Genomic DNA, 10,134 nt, shown 5'->3' on the forward strand with positions numbered 1-10,134 from the left:
TGTGATATACTGATATTGGTGAGACATATATGGAGGTATTTTAGTTTTTTATTGGTGTTTGTCGGTGGCAAGTATAGAAGTGTGATATAAAAACAGTGGTGAGCACCACATAAAATTATACTTACCTTACGTAAATAAGGCCCGGTTCCCTTTTCCCTCCCTCCTCCCTCTCTCTCTCTCTCTCTCCACATTAAAAAAACGGCTTTGTGCCTAATTTGCTCAGTGGGGAGGCAAATAAATAGCCTTACTTTACGTAGGAGTAACGGTGATCATTAAGGTCGTTCCCCCAGAGCGAGGCCCATCCATTGCACTGCGGTTGGGTTGACCTTTGCGATCGTCCCAAACGTGGACGACTCAGACGTGCTATTTTTAAGTGTGGGATCTGCGTACGCGCTTACCCCGACAATCCAATCAAAATCAGAAATCCTTTCCTGTTCCTTCCAAGTACCTCTCACTCGTAGGTCTGTACTCCCTCCGCTTAATCACACTTAATCTCTAAATTTCTTACCAACCAAACACACGTGTTCCAATCTTATTCTTACACATCCATGCACAACACAGCATGACATGGTGGCAAGCGATATTATCATACAACACACAATCTTATGACGTCACAGACAATTAAAAAAAGGTAAAACAGCGAGTAAGAAAAAGCAACAAAAAAACGATTTTTTTATCTCTCGCTGAATGAACTTTTTTTTTTTAGCCTCCAACGCCACACAAATTATCTTTTTGTTTTACACAGTGATCACCACTTATAAAGACCCGGAAGCCACTCAGGGATAAGGGTTATTGCAAGTACATTACGTTAGTGTGGAGATTTGATAAAGTGTTTACTTAAGGGGGCGGTTCATTAGGAATTTGTTAACGTTGGACTTGAAGACATCCAAGTTGTAGTCCGGTGGGAAGCAGGCAGACGTAACAGAGTTCCACAGGCGTGCAGTTCTAAGAAAGAAGCTTTGTTCATGGAATCCACGTTTTGATTTAGGCACAGATATAGAGTGGGGGGAAATTTTTCACAGTGGATTCAGCTAGACGGGTGTTTTTCGTGAATGATTGGCGAGGGGGGACCAGAGATTGGAGTTCAGAGGAGCACCTGCCATGGAAATAACGATAAAACAAGGATAGGCTCGCAACGTCTCTTCTGTGGGAGAGAGGTTGCAGGGTAGAGAAAAGGGCATCGCCCACTAAGCTACGAAGTCTTTTTTGTACTCTGTCAAGGCAGGATAGGCTGTTTTTAGCAGCTCCTGCCCAGATATGGCAACAGTATTCCATCCTTGGACATACTTGGCTTTTATATAGATAGAGAATTGCATCAGTAGTGAGATATCTTTTGGAGCGGCAGAAGGATCCCACCATCTTTCCAGCGACCTTGGCAACAGACTTGATGTACGTGTTCCATTTCAGATCAGGAGTAAAGGTCAAACCCAGAAGCTTGTCAAAACACGGGGCCTCACCCAGACGAAAGCCATCCATCATAATTGATGCCAGATGGGGATCAGAGCGTTGATGATGTAAGGATATGAGTTTTGTTTTGGATGCATTAAAGGTAACCAGCCACATCTTCCCCCCCCACTGAACCACGCCCTCGAGATCAGAGGAGAGAGAATCAGAGAGAACTTTGTCATTCACAGCCTTTGATGTGTTGCCGTAGATGGTCGTGTCATCAGCATAGATGTCAGCGAATGATTTAAGTATGTGTTTAGGGAGGTCATTGATGTAGATCAAGAAGAGAGTTGGGCCCAGGATTGACCCCTGAGGGGCTCCAGCATTTATATTGCAGGCCTCCGATTTTTGTCCATCTACCACTACTCTTATGAGCCTATCGGAGAGAAATGATTTAATGATTGAGAAAACATTTCTGTTCCTTTTTTCTTCACACTTTCTTATCGCAATTTCATCACAAGTCCTTAGTTTTGATTGGGGTTTGACATGTATTGCCAAATCATTCAAACTATTTCGACAACGAATGGAACTTTACTTCACCGTCAAAGCGACGAAACACGAGGATGAAGCCCCTCTAATACTTCTTGCGACCGGCGAAGACGGTTTACGCCGATATAATAGTTGGTCGATGTCGGATGATGATCGCAAGGATCCACAAATCATATTTGCTGCATTTTTTGAGCAGCTAGAACCGGCAACAAATCACCGCGTTTGTAGACTTGAACTCGGAAAATACCAGAAGAGACCAAATGAAACAACCGACATCAACAGATGTCGACTATTGGCAAAGAGTTACTAACTGCCAGCACACCAATACCCGAACTGCAAAAGAACTGTTAAACAAACCAAAGGGTTACAGAATCGAGGAACCTGTTATATTAGCCCGTTCACACGAGGCTTCAGCAATGTATGTCAACCAGCTCCACCAGTTACAGGAATCACCATATATAGCCGCAGTAAGCCGCGGTACACACCAGTTACAAGGGATTGACCAAAAACGCGGACAAACCTGCAAGAATTGTGGACGGAGTCACCGTTTTGGCAAAGAACACTACCCAAAAATGATATATGCCACACATGTGAAAAAAACAGGTTTGCGTCTCAGGGAAGCACAACACCGAAAGACAACAAGGAAGGCCCTGGCATAACAGTCATAACCAACAACGGGAGTTTGGCAAGAAAATAAACAGCGTCGCCAAACAGGATGACCAAGACATGACTGACACAGGCACAGCAATGGAGAACCTCACCTTTAGCTCCATCACAACTAACAGCGGAAAGTCAGCAAAAGATCCTCGAAATGAGGCATTTTTTGATCTAAGCATCAAGCTAAAGGATCACCCAGGCACTCGTACCTTCACCCTGAAAGTAGATTCAGGGGCACAAGCAAATACATTGCCTATCCGCATATTCCGCAACATGTACCCTAGCAGTATAGATGAAGCCGGAAATTCAATGCCCGGATCACTCACCTCAACACAATGTCTGTTAACAGCCTACAACAATACCAGGATAAACTGTTATGGCACCACAACTTTTAGGTGCAAGTATAAAAACTCCCCATGGCTGGATACCCAATTCTATGTGGTTGATATACCAGGGCAGCCATATTGTTGTCAACCCCAATGTACCATGCCACATAGACCCACCGAGAAGGACACCTATAGCCATGCGCGGACAAATCAAATCGGACCTCGACAAGATAGAATTGCAAGGAGTCATTCGCCGCATTAACGAACCCACAAACTGGGTAAGCTCTCTCACTTATGTCATCAAACATGACAACACAATTAGGCTTTGCTTAAACCCACGAGCGCTAAACAAAGCTCTCATACAGCCATACCACCAAATTCCAACTGTCGAGGAGCTCAACCACCGATCTGCAGAAACAAAATTCTTCTCAAAGTTCGACGCTAAGTCTGGGTGCTGGTCTATAAAGCTCGACCCTGAAAGTCAGCCGCTAACAACTTTCCAAACACAATTTGGAAGGTATTGTTTTGAACGACTGCCATTCGGTGTGTGTGTCAGTCAGGATATCTACCAACTCGAGATGGACAGACTACTCGAGAAATGCACAAGTGCTTGTGGTATAGCTGGCGATATCACCATATATGGGTCGACAGAGCAGGAACATGACGAAAATCTAAGACATTTCATGAAGTTCGCTACTGAAGAAGGCCTTACCTTGAACTCGGAGAAGTGCAAGATAAAATGCCGTGAAATATCTTTTTTTGGAAACCTGTACACACACCGGATTAAAACTAGACGCGGCGAATGTACGTGACCTACAGAAAATGCCTGAACCACATAACAAGACGGAACTACAACAATTCTTGGGTATGATGCCATACCTGTCTCGTTTTGTCAAGGACTTCAGTTCCAAGACAGCAGTGTTGCGTGACCGATTACGCAAGGACTCTGATTTCCAGTGGGAACCACAGGATGAGGAAGCTTTCAAACATATAAAAAGTGAAGTATCCGAAACGTATTTGCTTCACTATTTTTCAATAACTAAAAGAAACCTTCTCTACCACCAATAGCAATGGCCAAGACCACATTGCCTGAAAGCACTTCTTTTAAACTCCTCGGCCTAACGTTTACAGAGAATATGAACTGGAATAGATACATTGAGAGCATTGCCAATGCTGCTGCAAGGAAGGTTGGCTCCCTCTACCGTGCTAGACAACTACTTATGCCTGACAGTATCCTATATCTCTATAAGGCAACCCTTCTCCCATGTATGGAGTATTGTTGTCACATCTGGGCTGGTGCATCTGCTGCTTACCTCTCGCTCCTGGACAGGGTTCAAAAGAGAGTCGCCAACCTGATAGGTCCTGAACTGTCATCTAGGCTTCAGCCTCTGTCCCATCGACGAGATGTTGCATCCCTGTTCCTGTTCTACAAATACTTTAATGGTGAATGCTCTGACCAATGCAAACACTTGTACCTCCCCGACGTAACTACCCCCGACAAACCCAACAAGCTACTAAGTCTCGTCCCTTTACAGTAGAGATCCCTAGGTGCAAGAAAGCCTTTTACTCCAATAGTTTCTTCCCCAGAACTGCGGGTCTTTGGAACTCCCTTCCGGGATTCTGCTTTCATAACTGCAATGATATGCAGAAGTTCAAATGTAATGTTAACAAACATGTGTCTACTCATCTCCCTTCATAATACCCCGCTAATTAAGTCCCTAATAGTAGTCCCCTGCTTCAAAGTGGCACTGTGCCTTGTTTGGGGTGAAAATTGAATTTTAAAAAAAAATCTGACCCTAAAAACCGATATACATGCACTTTGATGCGAGTTTAAATGGAATTGGTGCAGCTCTGCTACAACCAGATGAGGATGGCAATCTATCGCCTGTCACATATGTTAGCAAGAGCCTCACACAGACAGAACAGAGATACGCATGTATCGAACTGGAGCTACTGGCTATCGTATTTGGCACACAAAGGTTCCACACATACCTTTATAGCCATAATTTCCAATTCGTCACTGACCACAAACCACTCACTGTGATCATCGACAAACCGCTCACCTCAACCCCGGCACGTCTGCAAAGAATGCTAATAAAACTCCAAGGATACAACTTCAGGCTCACATATAACAAGGGATCTGACAACATCTTGGCTGATGGTTTATCTCACCTACCACCATCTTGTAATGCGGACCCTATCGAACTTGATGTCCGGGTTGATACAGTTCGTTTTTACACTAATTACATCGACCAGCTAAGACAGTGTACGACAGCGGATCATCTGCTTAACCTGCTGAGAGAGACCATCATCACGGGATGGCCAGAGACAATCTAGCAGCTGCCCATTGACATTATAGTGTTCTGGGGCCTAAGAGATCAGCTCTCAATTGCTCTCAAAGGACAACAAATAGTCATCCCCCAGACATTTCAAAAAGACATATTAGAACAACTACATGCTTCTCATTTAGGACAAGAGAACACAAAACTCCTTGCCAAGGACACTGTTCACTGGGTAAACATAAACAAAGACATTGAACAGTTCACAAAGTCATGCAGCATCTGTCAACAGCATCAGCCCTCCCAAATGCAAGAGCCGCTAATGCAACATGACATCCTAACAAAGCCATGGGACGTAGTTGGCACAGACCTGTTTGATCTTTACGGAAGTCAATGGTTTATCATAGCTAACTATTACTCAAAGTATCCTATAGTCAAACGCCTACCTGATCATTCACCAAGCAGTGTCATAGTGAACATCACACGCCAAATCTTCTCAGAGTTTGGCATACCATCAATGATAGTCAGCGATAACGGACCACACTGTTCAAGTCATCTCTATCACGAATTCGACAAAGAATGGGGCTTCTATCATGAGACCACTTCACCTCGGAGACCACAGGAGAATGGCTTCATAGAACGTCAAATAAGGACTATCAAGAATATTTTCAAGAAAGCCAAACAGTCGGGACCAACTCCTAAGATCGCACTGCTGCACTGGCGCTGCAGCCCAATTTCAAGTGTCATACCAAGCCCTGCACAACTACTCATGGATAGACGAATCCAATCTCCACTGATCACCAAAATCAGAAACGACAACCATGATTAGTATCAGATATACAGCGCATTCCAACAACGCCAGCAGAACCAAAAGAGGTATTTTGACCGACATGCACTTAAGGAAGATCTATCACCCCTATACCATGGTCAACGAGTAAGGGTACAGAATCTTTTGTCTGGAAGCTGGGACCCAGCGACTGTAGTATCCCAGGTAGATGGTCACCGTTCCTATCTCCTGGAGAATGTCAATGGGCATGTGCTGCTGCGAAGAAACCGACAACACATAAGAAATATTCCAGTGACGCATACCCCACAAATGTCGCAAGACCTCCCCAACACAGCTCCACAAAATGTGCGACGTCTGTGGATCCACTTGTGTGTGTGCATCCCCAAACATACCAAATGACACTCAAAAACGTACCCGTAGTGGTAGGGTGGTACGACCACCATCAAAAATGAACTTATGGTGAGCACACACTCATAACCTCCCAGCAAACATCTCATGGGGCAGAATAATCCCCTGCTTCGCTGTAGCTGTTCAGGCAGTCTACCCTGAACCAGCTTTTCCATTTTCTTTGTTTTGTTTTACATACCTAAGTCATCTTTGTTTTCAGAGAAAGGGAGATGTAATGATAGCGCTGCTCTTTCGCTTCAGTAACTTTTATATAGACTCTTTCGTTCTGGTTTCGTGATCTAACATTTGTATGCACTCACGCATGCACATAGCAATTAATCAATAAAACGGGGCGCCATTATTCAGTTCCCTTCTTACCAACCAAACACACGTGTTCTAATCTTATTCTTACACATCCATGCACAACACAGCATGACAGGGGTCAAAATGTTTATACATTTTGAGCATCGGCATTCATTTTGCCCGTACCTATAATTACATTATGAAACTTGCAACTTATTGTTATCAAAACTTATTGTTATCAAAACTTATTGTTATCAAAACTTATTGTTATCAAAACCGATTCAGTTAAACTTATGCTGATCTTCCCTTATTATTTCAAACTTAATTTACAATTTTAATTGTTTAAAAATGCAATCCGCACTCAGCGAACAGCAATAAAACTGCAGTACATGTTTCTGGCTTTTGTGCTCACATCTGTTGAATTATATGGACTGTATTAGTAAAGGGTTAGTGAGAACATGGAGAGAAGAGAAAGACCCACGTGTGAACGGGACAAAAGCTTTATTAAGACTAAGAAGGAGTAGTAGTTTTTGCTAATACGATATACCACGTGATTGTGTGGTGGGAGGTTGCAGGCAATATTGATGGTGGGAGTAATCCCAATCAAGGGGAGATAACTCGTGTTACTTGATGTATATAACATTAGTTTTTAACTAAAAATAAAAGAGTTTTTATTTTTATTTTATATGTATTTAATTAGTGTTAAATTATCTGACTGGAAGCCTCGTTGTGAAGTTTCTTGTTGTTATTCTCCTTTCTGTCCCCGTTTGTCGTACGGCTTGTCTTGGACTATTTTCTTGACTGACTATCTTTTCATAGTCGTGTGTAAGTTTACGTGCTGGATTTTTATGTGTTTTTAAGAGGGGCACCTGTTAAATCTTTAACATTTTCCTTGTTCTGTTTTTGCTAAATACGAACGAGGCTCTTTTTTTTACACAGTGGTCATCACTTATCAAGGTCCGGAAGCCACTCAGGGATAGCATAGATGTCAACGAATGATTTAAGTTTGTGGTTAGGGAGGTCATTGATGTAGATCAGGAAGAGAGTTGTTTTAGTTTTCTTAACAATTTTACCTTTCAGGTTCGATTTTCCTTGGGAGCGAATACGAACAGTGTCTTTGCTTAGTGTTGACAGTTCTTTAGACTTTTTTTATCTACTTTATGCCTTTTCATTGCTTTATTATGCATGAAATTAAGAAGGTTTGTCCTAAGCGTTCTTAGTGCCATATGGGTCTTGGTTGCTTTTATATGACTTTCTACTAGTACTAGTAAATCCCAATCTTTAGCAAAAAATCGTATAAATTCTGATGATGCGAACTATGGTCCTTTTCGCTGATCGCAATTTGTGGAAAAGCAAATTTTGCGAAAAGTGTTTTTTTTAATTTTCTTGAATCACTGTGCATAATTTACATTCATCAAGTTTGTGGATATCAAAGTATCTCGTTGCGTAGTCTATTATTACTACATATGCTTTATTGTATAAATAAAAAATGTCCGCCGAAACTTACGCCCATGGTGTTACTGGTATTTTATGGTGCATTAGAGATTCTAACGGTTGTTGGTTTCTATGATTTAAACAGTGTGTGCACATGTGCCTATCATTTCTGTTATCTGATGATTTACGTTGATCCAATATATGACTTCCTTTGCTCGTGCAATGAATTTCTCTATTCCTAAGTGTCCCGTATGTATCTTTTGTAGGGCTTCTTTTCTTAAAGAGGTGAGGAACGCTATTCGTGCACCTTTTAGTACTAGTCCTTTGCAAACCGATATCTCATCCCGACCTGGCATATTCGGCCCTATTTTGAGTGGTACGTCTTTATTTTCCAGCCGACTTGACGTTGCATATTTTATACGCATCTCGATGGACGTCAAGTTTTTGGTCGTATTGTTTTAGAATCGTGTGGATATATTTGTCCATCAACATATCAGGTATCTCTTGTGTGCTGTCCCATATATATACACGCGATAATGCATCAGCAATTACGGATTCTCGACCTGGGATATATAACACTTTAAATCCATATTTTTGGAGTGCCATGAGAAATCTTTGTATTCTCGGAGAGTTTTTCGTGATTGATTTTTTTTTAATCTGCCTTAATGGTTTATGATCATTTTCAATATAAAATTTTATTCCATAGATGAATTGGTGAAATTTGTTACAGGCAAACACTATGCTAAGTGTTTCCAATTCAATAGGACAATAGTTTTGTTCAGCAGGAGTTGTCGATCGTGATGCGTATGAAACGGGTAGCCATGTTTCATTATGTTTTTGTTGTAGAACTGCGTGCACGTCATTGCCAGCATCAGTGGTAACTTTTATTTCTTTAGAAGGATCATAGAATTTGAAAAATTGTTATTATATATTTTAACTTCTCTACAGTCTTTATTTGAGGTTTTTTCAAATGACCAGAGTGCATCGTTGTGTAGGAGTTTTCTTAGCGGTGGAGTTACCTCCGAATATTCCGCTATGAATTTATATAGGTAATTGGTTCGTCCCAAAAATCAATATGTCTTTTTTCTTTTCGGGAAGAGGCTAAAATGATAGCCTGTATTTTGGAGAGGTTTATTCCTCCTGGGTGATAAGATGGCCTAAGTACATATAGATCAACTGCTTCCAGAGTCCCACAGTATTAATGCTGAAGTCCTTCTGGGGTCCATCCTAGGCCCAACTCTCTTCCTCATCTACATTAATGATCTCCCAAAACACATACTTAAATCATTCGTTGACATCTATGCTGACGACACGGCCATCTATGGCAACACATCAAAGGCCGTAAATGATAAAGTTCTCTCTGATTCTCTCTCCTCTGATCTTGAGCGCGTGGTACAATGGGGGAATAGATGGCTGGTTACTTTTAATGCATCACAAACCAATCTCCTATCTGTACATCATCAACGCCCTGCCCCATCTGATATCAATTGAAATGGATGGCTCTCGTCTTAGGAAGGCTTTATGTTCTGACAAGCTTCTGGGATTGACCCTTACTCCTGATCTGAAATGGAACACATACATCGTCTGTTGTCAAGTTCGCTGGGAAAATGGTGGGATCCTTTTACCGCTTCAGTAGATATCTCACTGCTGATGCAATTCTCTATTTATATAAAAACCAAATACGTCCAAGGATGGAGATCTGCTGCCACATCTGGGTAGGAGGTGCTAAAAACTTATGCTGCCTTGATAGAGTACAAAATAGACTTCATAGCCTAGTGGGGGTGTCCCTTTCTCTTCCCTGCAACCTCTCTCGCACAGAAGAGACGTTGCGAGCCTGTCTTTGTTTTATCGTTACTTCCGTGGCAGGTGCAGGTCTGAGCTCCAATCTCTGGTCCTCCTTCGCCAATCTTTCACGAAAAACATCCGTCCACCTGAAACCACTGTCAAAAAATTTCCCCACTCTTTATCTCTGCCTAAATCAAAACGCAGATTTCATGAACAAAGCTTCTTTCTTAGAAGTCCACGC

General features: G+C 42.1%; 1 non-coding gene across 1 annotated transcript; it reads left to right on the forward strand.

The window, feature by feature from the left end:
* The first annotated feature begins 240 nt into the window (after nucleotides 1–240).
* On the forward strand, nucleotides 241–403 carry LOC145271637 (U1 spliceosomal RNA). Its single transcript, XR_013866040.1, has one exon. It is a non-coding gene; the product is annotated as a U1 spliceosomal RNA (small nuclear RNA).
* Nucleotides 404–10,134: the final 9,731 nt, after the last annotated feature.

Source organism: Euprymna scolopes, chromosome 46 (assembly GCF_053919585.1).
Source record: "Euprymna scolopes isolate OS-2025 chromosome 46, ASM5391958v1, whole genome shotgun sequence".
NCBI classification, from domain to species: Eukaryota; Metazoa; Mollusca; class Cephalopoda; order Sepiida; family Sepiolidae; genus Euprymna; species Euprymna scolopes.